The 12,046-nt window shown below is 57.4% G+C and overlaps 18 non-coding genes and 1 pseudogene across 18 annotated transcripts; all 19 read left to right on the top strand.

The window, feature by feature from the left end:
* The first annotated feature begins 1,477 nt into the window (after window positions 1-1,477).
* LOC137354442 (U2 spliceosomal RNA) lies at window positions 1,478-1,669 on the top strand. The gene has a single exon (XR_010970439.1). It is a non-coding gene; the product is annotated as a U2 spliceosomal RNA (small nuclear RNA).
* A 386-nt stretch (window positions 1,670-2,055) lies between these two features.
* Window positions 2,056-2,246, top strand: LOC137354619 (U2 spliceosomal RNA). Its single transcript, XR_010970478.1, has one exon. It is a non-coding gene; the product is annotated as a U2 spliceosomal RNA (small nuclear RNA).
* Window positions 2,247-2,632: 386 nt separating this feature from the next.
* LOC137355134 (U2 spliceosomal RNA) lies at window positions 2,633-2,823 on the top strand. Its single transcript, XR_010970772.1, has one exon. It is a non-coding gene; the product is annotated as a U2 spliceosomal RNA (small nuclear RNA).
* A 386-nt stretch (window positions 2,824-3,209) lies between these two features.
* LOC137354297 (U2 spliceosomal RNA) lies at window positions 3,210-3,400 on the top strand. Its single transcript, XR_010970351.1, has one exon. It is a non-coding gene; the product is annotated as a U2 spliceosomal RNA (small nuclear RNA).
* Window positions 3,401-3,786: 386 nt separating this feature from the next.
* Window positions 3,787-3,977, top strand: LOC137355133 (U2 spliceosomal RNA). Its single transcript, XR_010970771.1, has one exon. It is a non-coding gene; the product is annotated as a U2 spliceosomal RNA (small nuclear RNA).
* A 386-nt stretch (window positions 3,978-4,363) lies between these two features.
* Window positions 4,364-4,554, top strand: LOC137353946 (U2 spliceosomal RNA). Its single transcript, XR_010970096.1, has one exon. It is a non-coding gene; the product is annotated as a U2 spliceosomal RNA (small nuclear RNA).
* A 386-nt stretch (window positions 4,555-4,940) lies between these two features.
* Window positions 4,941-5,131, top strand: LOC137354608 (U2 spliceosomal RNA). The gene has a single exon (XR_010970477.1). It is a non-coding gene; the product is annotated as a U2 spliceosomal RNA (small nuclear RNA).
* A 386-nt stretch (window positions 5,132-5,517) lies between these two features.
* On the top strand, window positions 5,518-5,708 carry LOC137355200 (U2 spliceosomal RNA). The gene has a single exon (XR_010970836.1). It is a non-coding gene; the product is annotated as a U2 spliceosomal RNA (small nuclear RNA).
* A 386-nt stretch (window positions 5,709-6,094) lies between these two features.
* On the top strand, window positions 6,095-6,285 carry LOC137354010 (U2 spliceosomal RNA). Its single transcript, XR_010970160.1, has one exon. It is a non-coding gene; the product is annotated as a U2 spliceosomal RNA (small nuclear RNA).
* A 386-nt stretch (window positions 6,286-6,671) lies between these two features.
* On the top strand, window positions 6,672-6,862 carry LOC137354596 (U2 spliceosomal RNA). The gene has a single exon (XR_010970476.1). It is a non-coding gene; the product is annotated as a U2 spliceosomal RNA (small nuclear RNA).
* A 386-nt stretch (window positions 6,863-7,248) lies between these two features.
* On the top strand, window positions 7,249-7,439 carry LOC137355132 (U2 spliceosomal RNA). The gene has a single exon (XR_010970770.1). It is a non-coding gene; the product is annotated as a U2 spliceosomal RNA (small nuclear RNA).
* A 386-nt stretch (window positions 7,440-7,825) lies between these two features.
* On the top strand, window positions 7,826-8,016 carry LOC137355252 (U2 spliceosomal RNA). Its single transcript, XR_010970886.1, has one exon. It is a non-coding gene; the product is annotated as a U2 spliceosomal RNA (small nuclear RNA).
* Window positions 8,017-8,402: 386 nt separating this feature from the next.
* Window positions 8,403-8,593, top strand: LOC137355130 (U2 spliceosomal RNA). Its single transcript, XR_010970768.1, has one exon. It is a non-coding gene; the product is annotated as a U2 spliceosomal RNA (small nuclear RNA).
* Window positions 8,594-8,979: 386 nt separating this feature from the next.
* On the top strand, window positions 8,980-9,170 carry LOC137354286 (U2 spliceosomal RNA). The gene has a single exon (XR_010970346.1). It is a non-coding gene; the product is annotated as a U2 spliceosomal RNA (small nuclear RNA).
* Window positions 9,171-9,556: 386 nt separating this feature from the next.
* On the top strand, window positions 9,557-9,747 carry LOC137355129 (U2 spliceosomal RNA). Its single transcript, XR_010970767.1, has one exon. It is a non-coding gene; the product is annotated as a U2 spliceosomal RNA (small nuclear RNA).
* Window positions 9,748-10,133: 386 nt separating this feature from the next.
* On the top strand, window positions 10,134-10,324 carry LOC137354009 (U2 spliceosomal RNA). Its single transcript, XR_010970159.1, has one exon. It is a non-coding gene; the product is annotated as a U2 spliceosomal RNA (small nuclear RNA).
* Window positions 10,325-10,710: 386 nt separating this feature from the next.
* Window positions 10,711-10,901, top strand: LOC137354585 (U2 spliceosomal RNA). Its single transcript, XR_010970475.1, has one exon. It is a non-coding gene; the product is annotated as a U2 spliceosomal RNA (small nuclear RNA).
* A 386-nt stretch (window positions 10,902-11,287) lies between these two features.
* Window positions 11,288-11,478, top strand: LOC137355188 (U2 spliceosomal RNA). Its single transcript, XR_010970825.1, has one exon. It is a non-coding gene; the product is annotated as a U2 spliceosomal RNA (small nuclear RNA).
* Window positions 11,479-11,864: 386 nt separating this feature from the next.
* Window positions 11,865-11,959, top strand: LOC137354595 (U2 spliceosomal RNA; annotated as a pseudogene).
* The last annotated feature ends 87 nt before the right edge of the window (window positions 11,960-12,046 follow it).

Raw genomic sequence — 12,046 nt, 5'->3', positions numbered from 1 at the left:
ACCACGGCAAGAGCGAGGCCATGTTCTTTGGGAACTGGGCTGACCGATCCTTTGTCCCCTTCACCGTCAGGTCAGATTACCTGAAGGTGCTGGGGATATGGTTCGGAAGGGCCGGGGCGTGCACCAAAACATGGGAGGAGCGAGTAGCCAAGGTACGACAAAAGTTGGGCATGTGGGGGCAGCGATCTCTCTCCATTGTGGGTAAGAACCTGGTCATCAGGTGCGAGGCGCTCACGTTGTTGCTCTACGTGGCGCAGGTCTGGCCCATACCCCACTCCTGCGCCGTGGCAGTCACCCGAGCCATTTTCCGCTTCGTCTGGGGATCTAAAATGGACCGGGTCCGGAGGGACACGATGTTCAAATCTCTGGACATGGGCGGGAAAAATGTACCCAACGTGGCCCTCATCCTGATGACCACCTTCGTGTGCGGCTGCATCAAGCTATGTGTCGATCCCCAGTACGCAAACTCCAAGTGTCACTACGTGCTGAGGTTCTATCTGTCCCCGGTGTTGCGAAGGATGGGCCTGGTCACATTGCCGCGGAACGCTCCGTGCAGTTGGGACGTGCCGTACCACCTATCCTTCGTGGAGCAGTTTCTGCGGAAAAACACCTTTGACCACCGGTCCATCAGGCAGTGGTCTGCACGGAATGTCCTCAAGGCCCTACGGGAAAAGGAAACGGTGGATCCTGTCGGATGGTTCCCCGAGCAGACCGTCAAAGTCATTTGGCGGAATGCCTCATCACCAGAACTTTCAAACAAGCACCAAGACGTAGCTTGGCTGGTGGTGAGAAGGGCCCTCCCCGTCAGATCCTTCATGCACACCCGAAGTCTCGCCCCCTCCGCACAGTGCCCCCGCGTTGGCTGTGGTGGGGAAGAGACGGTCGCCCACCTCCTCCTGGAATGTGCCTTTGCAAAGCAGGTGTGGAAAGAGATGCAGTGGTTTTTGTCAAGGTTCATCCCAAGCAGCTCTGTAACACAGGAGTCTGTGCTCTACGGGCTGTTCCCAGGGACGCACACCGAGACAAACATCAACTGCTGCTGGAGGACTATCAATTCGGTGAAAGACGCCCTTTGGTCTGCCCGAAACTTGCTGGTCTTCCAGCGCAAAGAGTTGTCCACCACCGAATGTTGCAGACTGGCACATTCCAAGGTCCAGGACTACGTGCTGAGGGACGCACTAAAGCTTGGGGCAGCCGCAGCAAAGGCTCAATGGGGAAAGACCACAGTGTAAGGTTCCCCCACCAAGCTAGACTGAGGGGCTGGATCCATGGGAAACCCCTCGAACTGTATCGTTAATATTCTGAATTGCTGTAAATGTAAAACTGTAATTGACATGACAATTGAGAAACGGAAGGGTTGGGAAGAAACTCATGACAGTATTGAAGGAAACTGATCTCCCTTGCAATGTTTGTATTTTTTGGTGCTGTTTGGAAACTGTTTGGCAATGTAATTTTTACAGATTTTTATGAATAAAGTATATTTTGGAAATAAAAAAAAAAAAAAAAAAAAAAAAAATCTGTTCTTATCAGTTTAATATCTGATACGTCCCCTATCTGGGGACCAAATATTAAATTGATTTTTGGGACAGGGAGATGGAACAGGGGCTTGCCCCATCCACTCCATGCATCCACCTGCTATTGCAGTGTTTCCAGGTGCGGTGCAGCTTCCCCCCTCCATGGGGGCGAGACCCCTGCTGAAAAATAGAATTCGCAATAGTGACGGCGCTGCTGCTCGGCTGACTTTGCTGCAGTTTTCCGTGGGCGCTACGCTGCCCCCTGTTGGATTGCCCCGCAGTTGCAGGCCGCCCTTTGCTGCCCAGCGCGCGCGTGTCTTTTTTCCTGCGCAATGCCTCGCGCAGAAGCGCGAGGAATGGCTGCGAGTGGCATGCACGCGTGCTTTCCTTTCTGCTTGCAAGGCCCGGCAACAAAAGGAGCTCTGGCTCAAAGACCGCCCGCCGTCGCCTCTTTCGCCCTAGGCTCGCCCACCCGGCGGCTACTTTGAGGTAGAGGCCGCACGCCGGGCCTGACGCGCGCAGCAAACGCAGTTTTACGGCCATCGCTTCTCGGCCTTTTGGCTAAGATCAAGTGTAGTATCTGTTCTTATCAGTTTAATATCTGATACGTCCCCTATCTGGGGACCAAATATTAAATTGATTTTTGGGACAGGGAGATGGAACAGGGGCTTGCCCCGTCCACTCCATGCATCCACCTGGTATTGCAGTGTTTCCAGGAGCGGTGCAGCTTCCCCCCTCCATGGGGGCGAGACCCCTGCTGAAAAATAGAATTCGCAATAGTGACGGCGCTGCTGCTCGGCTGACTTTGCTGCAGTTTTCCGTGGGCGCTACGCTGCCCCCTGTTGGATTGCCCCGCAGTTGCAGGCCGCCCTTTGCTGCCCAGCGCGCGCGTGTCTTTTTTCCTGCGCAATGCCTCGCGCAGAAGCGCGAGGAATGGCTGCGCGTGGCATGCACGCGTGCTTTCCTTTCTGCTTGCAAGGCCCGGCAACAAAAGGAGCTCTGGCTCAAAGACCGCCCGCCGTCGCCTCTTTCGCCCTAGGCTCGCCCACCCGGCGGCTACTTTGAGGTAGAGGCCGCACGCCGGGCCTGACGCGCGCAGCAAACGCAGTTTTACGGCCATCGTTTCTCGGCCTTTTGGCTAAGATCAAGTGTAGTATCTGTTCTTATCAGTTTAATATCTGATACGTCCCCTATCTGGGGACCAAATATTAAATTGATTTTTGGGACAGGGAGATGGAACAGGGGCTTGCCCCGTCCACTCCATGCATCCACCTGGTATTGCAGTGTTTCCAGGAGCGGTGCAGCTTCTCCCCTCCATGGGGGCGAGACCCCTGTTGAAAAATAGAATTCGCAATAGTGACGGCGCTGCTGCTCGGCTGACTTTGCTGCAGTTTTCCGTGGGCGCTATGCTGCCCCCTGTTGGATTGCCCCGCAGTTGCAGGCCGCCCTTTGCTGCCCAGCGCGCGCGTGTCTTTTTTCCTGCGCAATGCCTCGCGCAGAAGCGCGAGGAATGGCTGCGCGTGGCATGCACGCGTGCTTTCCTTTCTGCTTGCAAGGCCCGGCAACAAAAGGAGCTCTGGCTCAAAGACCGCCCGCCGTCGCCTCTTTCGCCCTAGGCTCGCCCACCCGGCGGCTACTTTGAGGTAGAGGCCGCACGCCGGGCCTGACGCGCGCAGCAAACGCAGTTTTACGGCCATCGCTTCTCGGCCTTTTGGCTAAGATCAAGTGTAGTATCTGTTCTTATCAGTTTAATATCTGATACGTCCCCTATCTGGGGACCAAATATTAAATTGATTTTTGGGACAGGGAGATGGAACAGGGGCTTGCCCCATCCACTCCATGCATCCACCTGGTATTGCAGTGTTTCCAGGAGCGGTGCAGCTTCCCCCCTCCATGGGGGCGAGACCCCTGCTGAAAAATAGAATTCGCAATAGTGACGGCGCTGCTGCTCGGCTGACCTTGCTGCAGTTTTCCGTGGGCGCTACGCTGCCCCCTGTTGGATTGCCCCGCAGTTGCAGGCCGCCCTTTGCTGCCCAGCGCGCGCGTGTCTTTTTTCCTGCGCAATGCCTCGCGCAGAAGCGCAAGGAATGGCTGCGCGTGGCATGCACGCGTGCTTTCCTTTCTGCTTGCAAGGCCCGGCAACAAAAGGAGCTCTGGCTCAAAGACCGCCCGCCGTCGCCTCTTTCGCCCTAGGCTCGCCCACCCGGCGGCTACTTTGAGGTAGAGGCCGCACGCCGGGCCTGACGCGCGCAGCAAACGCAGTTTTACGGCCATCGTTTCTCGGCCTTTTGGCTAAGATCAAGTGTAGTATCTGTTCTTATCAGTTTAATATCTGATACGTCCCCTATCTGGGGACCAAATATTAAATTGATTTTTGGGACAGGGAGATGGAACAGGGGCTTGCCCCGTCCACTCCATGCATCCACCTGGTATTGCAGTGTTTCCAGGAGCGGTGCAGCTTCTCCCCTCCATGGGGGCAAGACCCCTGTTGAAAAATAGAATTCGCAATAGTGACGGCGCTGCTGCTCGGCTGACTTTGCTGCAGTTTTCCGTGGGCGCTACGCTGCCCCCTGTTGGATTGCCCCGCAGTTGCAGGCCGCCCTTTGCTGCCCAGCGCGCGCGTGTCTTTTTTCCTGCGCAATGCCTCGCGCAGAAGCGCGAGGAATGGCTGCGCGTGGCATGCACGCGTGCTTTCCTTTCTGCTTGCAAGGCCCGGCAACAAAAGGAGCTCTGGCTCAAAGACCGCCCGCCGTCGCCTCTTTCGCCCTAGGCTCGCCCACCCGGCGGCTACTTTGAGGTGGAGGCCGCACGCCGGGCCTGACGCGCGCAGCAAACGCAGTTTTACGGCCATCGTTTCTCGGCCTTTTGGCTAAGATCAAGTGTAGTATCTGTTCTTATCAGTTTAATATCTGATACGTCCCCTATCTGGGGACCAAATATTAAATTGATTTTTGGGACAGGGAGATGGAACAGGGGCTTGCCCCGTCCACTCCATGCATCCACCTGCTATTGCAGTGTTTCCAGGAGTGGTGCAGCTTCCCCCCTCCATGGGGGCGAGACCCCTGCTGAAAAATAGAATTCGCAATAGTGACGGCGCTGCTGCTCGGCTGACTTTGCTGCAGTTTTCCGTGGGCGCTACGCTGCCCCCTGTTGGATTGCCCCGCAGTTGCAGGCCGCCCTTTGCTGCCCAGCGCGCGCGTGTCTTTTTTCCTGCGCAATGCCTCGCGCAGAAGCGCGAGGAATGGCTGCGAGTGGCATGCACGCGTGCTTTCCTTTCTGCTTGCAAGGCCCGGCAACAAAAGGAGCTCTGGCTCAAAGACCGCCCGCCGTCGCCTCTTTCGCCCTAGGCTCGCCCACCCGGCGGCTACTTTGAGGTAGAGGCCGCACGCCGGGCCTGACGCGCGCAGCAAACGCAGTTTTACGGCCATCGCTTCTCGGCCTTTTGGCTAAGATCAAGTGTAGTATCTGTTCTTATCAGTTTAATATCTGATACGTCCCCTATCTGGGGACCAAATATTAAATTGATTTTTGGGACAGGGAGATGGAACAGGGGCTTGCCCCGTCCACTCCATGCATCCACCTGGTATTGCAGTGTTTCCAGGAGCGGTGCAGCTTCCCCCCTCCATGGGGGCGAGACCCCTGCTGAAAAATAGAATTCGCAATAGTGACGGCGCTGCTGCTCGGCTGACTTTGCTGCAGTTTTCCGTGGGCGCTACGCTGCCCCCTGTTGGTTTGCCCTGCAGTTGCAGGCCGCCCTTTGCTGCCCAGCGCCCGCGTGTCTTTTTTCCTGCGCAATGCCTCGCGCAGAAGCGCGAGGAATGGCTGCGCGTGGCATGCACGCGTGCTTTCCTTTCTGCTTGCAAGGCCCGGCAACAAAAGGAGCTCTGGCTCAAAGACCGCCCGCCGTCGCCTCTTTCGCCCTAGGCTCGCCCACCCGGCGGCTACTTTGAGGTAGAGGCCGCACGCCGGGCCTGACGCGCGCAGCAAACGCAGTTTTACGGCCATCGCTTCTCGGCCTTTTGGCTAAGATCAAGTGTAGTATCTGTTCTTATCAGTTTAATATCTGATACGTCCCCTATTTGGGGACCAAATATTAAATTGATTTTTGGGACAAGGAGATGGAACAGGGGCTTGCCCCGTCCACTCCATGCATCCACCTGGTATTGCAGTGTTTCCAGGAGCGGTGCAGCTTCTCCCCTCCATGGGGGCGAGACCCCTGCTGAAAAATAGAATTCGCAATAGTGACGGCGCCGCTGCTCGGCTGACTTTGCTGCAGTTTTCCGTGGGTGCTATGCTGCCCCCTGTTGGATTGCCCCGCAGTTGCAGGCCGCCCTTTGCTGCCCAGCGCGCGCGTGTCTTTTTTCCTGCGCAATGCCTCGCGCAGAAGCGCGAGGAATGGCTGCGAGTGGCATGCACGCGTGCTTTCCTTTCTGCTTGCAAGGCCCGGCAACAAAAGGAGCTCTGGCTCAAAGACCGCCCGCCGTCGCCTCTTTCGCCCTAGGCTCGCCCACCCGGCGGCTACTTTGAGGTAGAGGCCGCACGCCGGGCCTGACGCGCGCAGCAAACGCAGTTTTACGGCCATCGTTTCTCGGCCTTTTGGCTAAGATCAAGTGTAGTATCTGTTCTTATCAGTTTAATATCTGATACGTCCCCTATCTGGGGACCAAATATTAAATTGATTTTTGGGACAGGGAGATGGAACAGGGGCTTGCCCCGTCCACTCCATGCATCCACCTGCTATTGCAGTGTTTCCAGGAGCGGTGCAGCTTCCCCCCTCCATGGGGGCGAGACCCCTGCTGAAAAATAGAATTCGCAATAGTGACGGCGCTGCTGCTCTGCTGACCTTGCTGCAGTTTTCCATGGGCGCTACGCTGCCCCCTGTTGGCTTGCCCCGCAGTTGCAGGCCGCCCTTTGCTGCCCAGCGTGCGCGTGTCTTTTTTCCTGCGCAATGCCTCGCGCAGAAGCGCGAGGAATGGCTGCGCGTGGCATGCACGCGTGCTTTCCTTTCTGCTTGCAAGGCCCGGCAACAAAAGGAGCTCTGGCTCAAAGACCGCCCGCCGTCGCCTCTTTCGCCCTAGGCTCGCCCACCCGGCGGCTACTTTGAGGTAGAGGCCGCACGCCGGGCCTGACGCGCGCAGCAAACGCAGTTTTACGGCCATCGCTTCTCGGCCTTTTGGCTAAGATCAAGTGTAGTATCTGTTCTTATCAGTTTAATATCTGATACGTCCCCTATCTGGGGACCAAATATTAAATTGATTTTTGGGACAGGGAGATGGAACAGGGGCTTGCCCCGTCCACTCCATGCATCCACCTGGTATTGCAGTGTTTCCAGGAGCGGTGCAGCTTCCCCCTTCCATGGGGGCGAGACCCCTGCTGAAAAATAGAATTCGCAATAGTGACGGTGCTGCTGCTCGGCTGACTTTGCTGCAGTTTTCCGTGGGCGCTACGCTGCCCCCTGTTGGATTGCCCCGCAGTTGCAGGCCGCCCTTTGCTGCCCAGCGCGCGCGTGTCTTTTTTCCTGCGCAATGCCTCGCGCAGAAGCGCAAGGAATGGCTGCGCGTGGCATGCACGCGTGCTTTCCTTTCTGCTTGCAAGGCCCGGCAACAAAAGGAGCTCTGGCTCAAAGACCGCCCGCCGTCGCCTCTTTCGCCCTAGGCTCGCCCACCCGGCGGCTACTTTGAGGTAGAGGCCGCACGCCGGGCCTGACGCGCGCAGCAAACGCAGTTTTACGGCCATCGTTTCTCGGCCTTTTGGCTAAGATCAAGTGTAGTATCTGTTCTTATCAGTTTAATATCTGATACGTCCCCTATCTGGGGACCAAATATTAAATTGATTTTTGGGACAGGGAGATGGAACAGGGGCTTGCCCCGTCCACTCCATGCATCCACCTGGTATTGCAGTGTTTCCAGGAGCGGTGCAGCTTCTCCCCTCCATGGGGGCGAGACCCCTGTTGAAAAATAAAATTCGCAATAGTGACGGCGCTGCTGCTCGGCTGACTATGCTGCAGTTTTCCGTGGGCGCTATGCTGCCCCCTGTTAGATTGCCCCGCAGTTGCAGGCCGCCCTTTGCTGCCCAGCGCGCGCGTGTCTTTTTTCCTGCGCAATGCCTCGCGCAGAAGCGCGAGGAATGGCTGCGCGTGGCATGCACGCGTGCTTTCCTTTCTGCTTGCAAGGCCCGGCAACAAAAGGAGCTCTGGCTCAAAGACCGCCCGCCGTCGCCTCTTTCGCCCTAGGCTCGCCCACCCGGCGGCTACTTTGAGGTAGAGGCCGCACGCCGGGCCTGACGCGCGCAGCAAACGCAGTTTTACGGCCATCGCTTCTCGGCCTTTTGGCTAAGATCAAGTGTAGTATCTGTTCTTATCAGTTTAATATCTGATACGTCCCCTATCTGGGGACCAAATATTAAATTGATTTTTGGGACAGGGAGATGGAACAGGGGCTTGCCCCATCCACTTCATGCATCCACCTGGTATTGCAGTGTTTCCAGGAGCGGTGCAGCTTCTCCCCTCCATGGGGGCGAGACCCCTGTTGAAAAATAGAATTCGCAATAGTGACGGCGCTGCTGCTCGGCTGACTTTGCTGCAGTTTTCCGTGGGCGCTATGCTGCCCCCTGTTGGATTGCCCCGCAGTTGCAGGCCGCCCTTTGCTGCCCAGCGCGCGCGTGTCTTTTTTCCTGCGCAATGCCTCGCGCAGAAGCGCGAGGAATGGCTGCGCGTGGCATGCACGCGTGCTTTCCTTTCTGCTTGCAAGGCCCGGCAACAAAAGGAGCTCTGGCTCAAAGACCGCCCGCCGTCGCCTCTTTCGCCCTAGGCTCGCCCACCCGGCGGCTACTTTGAGGTAGAGGCCGCACGCCGGGCCTGACGCGCGCAGCAAACGCAGTTTTACGGCCATCGTTTCTCGGCCTTTTGGCTAAGATCAAGTGTAGTATCTGTTCTTATCAGTTTAATATCTGATACGTCCCCTATCTGGGGACCAAATATTAAATTGATTTTTGGGACAGGGAGATGGAACAGGGGCTTGCCCCGTCCACTCCATGCATCCACCTGGTATTGCAGTGTTTCCAGGAGCGGTGCAGCTTCTCCCCTCCATGGGGGCGAGACCCCTGTTGAAAAATAGAATTCGCAATAGTGACGGCGCTGCTGCTCGGCTGACTTTGCTGCAGTTTTCCGTGGGCGCTATGCTGCCCCCTGTTGGATTGCCCCGCAGTTGCAGGCCGCCCTTTGCTGCCCAGCGCGCGCGTGTCTTTTTTCCTGCGCAATGCCTCGCGCAGAAGCGCGAGGAATGGCTGCGCGTGGCATGCACGCGTGCTTTCCTTTCTGCTTGCAAGGCCCGGCAACAAAAGGAGCTCTGGCTCAAAGACCGCCCGCCGTCGCCTCTTTCGCCCTAGGCTCGCCCACCCGGCGGCTACTTTGAGGTAGAGGCCGCACGCCGGGCCTGACGCGCGCAGCAAACGCAGTTTTACGGCCATCGCTTCTCGGCCTTTTGGCTAAGATCAAGTGTAGTATCTGTTCTTATCAGTTTAATATCTGATACGTCCCCTATCTGGGGACCAAATATTAAATTGATTTTTGGGACAGGGAGATGGAACAGGGGCTTGCCCCATCCACTCCATGCATCCACCTGGTATTGCAGTGTTTCCAGGAGCGGTGCAGCTTCCCCCCTCCATGGGGGCGAGACCCCTGCTGAAAAATAGAATTCGCAATAGTGACGGCGCTGCTGCTCGGCTGACCTTGCTGCAGTTTTCCGTGGGCGCTACGCTGCCCCCTGTTGGATTGCCCCGCAGTTGCAGGCCGCCCTTTGCTGCCCAGCGCGCGCGTGTCTTTTTTCCTGCGCAATGCCTCGCGCAGAAGCGCAAGGAATGGCTGCGCGTGGCATGCACGCGTGCTTTCCTTTCTGCTTGCAAGGCCCGGCAACAAAAGGAGCTCTGGCTCAAAGACCGCCCGCCGTCGCCTCTTTCGCCCTAGGCTCGCCCACCCGGCGGCTACTTTGAGGTAGAGGCCGCACGCCGGGCCTGACGCGCGCAGCAAACGCAGTTTTACGGCCATCGTTTCTCGGCCTTTTGGCTAAGATCAAGTGTAGTATCTGTTCTTATCAGTTTAATATCTGATACGTCCCCTATCTGGGGACCAAATATTAAATTGATTTTTGGGACAGGGAGATGGAACAGGGGCTTGCCCCGTCCACTCCATGCATCCACCTGGTATTGCAGTGTTTCCAGGAGCGGTGCAGCTTCTCCCCTCCATGGGGGCAAGACCCCTGTTGAAAAATAGAATTCGCAATAGTGACGGCGCTGCTGCTCGGCTGACTTTGCTGCAGTTTTCCGTGGGCGCTACGCTGCCCCCTGTTGGATTGCCCCGCAGTTGCAGGCCGCCCTTTGCTGCCCAGCGCGCGCGTGTCTTTTTTCCTGCGCAATGCCTCGCGCAGAAGCGCGAGGAATGGCTGCGCGTGGCATGCACGCGTGCTTTCCTTTCTGCTTGCAAGGCCCGGCAACAAAAGGAGCTCTGGCTCAAAGACCGCCCGCCGTCGCCTCTTTCGCCCTAGGCTCGCCCACCCGGCGGCTACTTTGAGGTGGAGGCCGCACGCCGGGCCTGACGCGCGCAGCAAACGCAGTTTTACGGCCATCGTTTCTCGGCCTTTTGGCTAAGATCAAGTGTAGTATCTGTTCTTATCAGTTTAATATCTGATACGTCCCCTATCTGGGGACCAAATATTAAATTGATTTTTGGGACAGGGAGATGGAACAGGGGCTTGCCCCGTCCACTCCATGCATCCACCTGCTATTGCAGTGTTTCCAGGAGCGGTGCAGCTTCCCCCCTCCATGGGGGCGAGACCCCTGCTGAAAAATAGAATTCGCAATAGTGACGGCGCTGCTGCTCGGCTGACTTTGCTGCAGTTTTCCGTGGGCGCTACGCTGCCCCCTGTTGGATTGCCCCGCAGTTGCAGGCCGCCCTTTGCTGCCCAGCGCGCGCGTGTCTTTTTTCCTGCGCAATGCCTCGCGCAGAAGCGCGAGGAATGGCTGCGAGTGGCATGCACGCGTGCTTTCCTTTCTGCTTGCAAGGCCCGGCAACAAAAGGAGCTCTGGCTCAAAGACCGCCCGCCGTCGCCTCTTTCGCCCTAGGCTCGCCCACCCGGCGGCTACTTTGAGGTAGAGGCCGCACGCCGGGCCTGACGCGCGCAGCAAACGCAGTTTTACGGCCATCGCTTCTCGGCCTTTTGGCTAAGATCAAGTGTAGTATCTGTTCTTATCAGTTTAATATCTGATACGTCCCCTATCTGGGGACCAAATATTAAATTGATTTTTGGGACAGGGAGATGGAACAGGGGCTTGCCCCGTCCACTCCATGCATCCACCTGGTATTGCAGTGTTTCCAGGAGCGGTGCAGCTTCCCCCCTCCATGGGGGCGAGACCCCTGCTGAAAAATAGAATTCGCAATAGTGACGGCGCTGCTGCTCGGCTGACTTTGCTGCAGTTTTCCGTGGGCGCTACGCTGCCCCCTGTTGGTTTGCCCTGCAGTTGCAGGCCGCCCTTTGCTGCCCAGCGCCCGCGTGTCTTTTTTCCTGCGCAATGCCTCGCGCAGAAGCGCGAGGAATGGCTGCGCGTGGCATGCACGCGTGCTTTCCTTTCTGCTTGCAAGGCCCGGCAACAAAAGGAGCTCTGGCTCAAAGACCGCCCGCCGTCGCCTCTTTCGCCCTAGGCTCGCCCACCCGGCGGCTACTTTGAGGTAGAGGCCGCACGCCGGGCCTGACGCGCGCAGCAAACGCAGTTTTACGGCCATCGCTTCTCGGCCTTTTGGCTAAGATCAAGTGTAGTATCTGTTCTTATCAGTTTAATATCTGATACGTCCCCTATTTGGGGACCAAATATTAAATTGATTTTTGGGACAAGGAGATGGAACAGGGGCTTGCCCCGTCCACTCCATGCATCCACCTGGTATTGCAGTGTTTCCAGGAGCGGTGCAGCTTCTCCCCTCCATGGGGGCGAGACCCCTGCTGAAAAATAGAATTCGCAATAGTGACGGCGCCGCTGCTCGGCTGACTTTGCTGCAGTTTTCCGTGGGTGCTATGCTGCCCCCTGTTGGATTGCCCCGCAGTTGCAGGCCGCCCTTTGCTGCCCAGCGCGCGCGTGTCTTTTTTCCTGCGCAATGCCTCGCGCAGAAGCGCGAGGAATGGCTGCGAGTGGCATGCACGCGTGCTTTCCTTTCTGCTTGCAAGGCCCGGCAACAAAAGGAGCTCTGGCTCAAAGACCGCCCGCCGTCGCCTCTTTCGCCCTAGGCTCGCCCACCCGGCGGCTACTTTGAGGTAGAGGCCGCACGCCGGGCCTGACGCGCGCAGCAAACGCAGTTTTACGGCCATCGTTTCTCGGCCTTTTGGCTAAGATCAAGTGTAGTATCTGTTCTTATCAGTTTGGGAACTGGGCTGACCGATCCTTTGTCCCCTTCACCGTCAGGTCAGATTACCTGAAGGTGCTGGGGATATGGTTCGGAAGGGCCGGGGCGTGCACCAAAACATGGGAGGAGCGAGTAGCCAAGGTAC

The sequence above is a fragment of the Heterodontus francisci genome, chromosome 41 (genome assembly GCF_036365525.1).
Source record: "Heterodontus francisci isolate sHetFra1 chromosome 41, sHetFra1.hap1, whole genome shotgun sequence".
NCBI lineage: Eukaryota > Metazoa > Chordata > Chondrichthyes > Heterodontiformes > Heterodontidae > Heterodontus > Heterodontus francisci.
The sequence above is the reverse complement of the archived record's forward strand: the minus strand, read 5'-3'. Positions and strand labels throughout refer to the sequence as shown.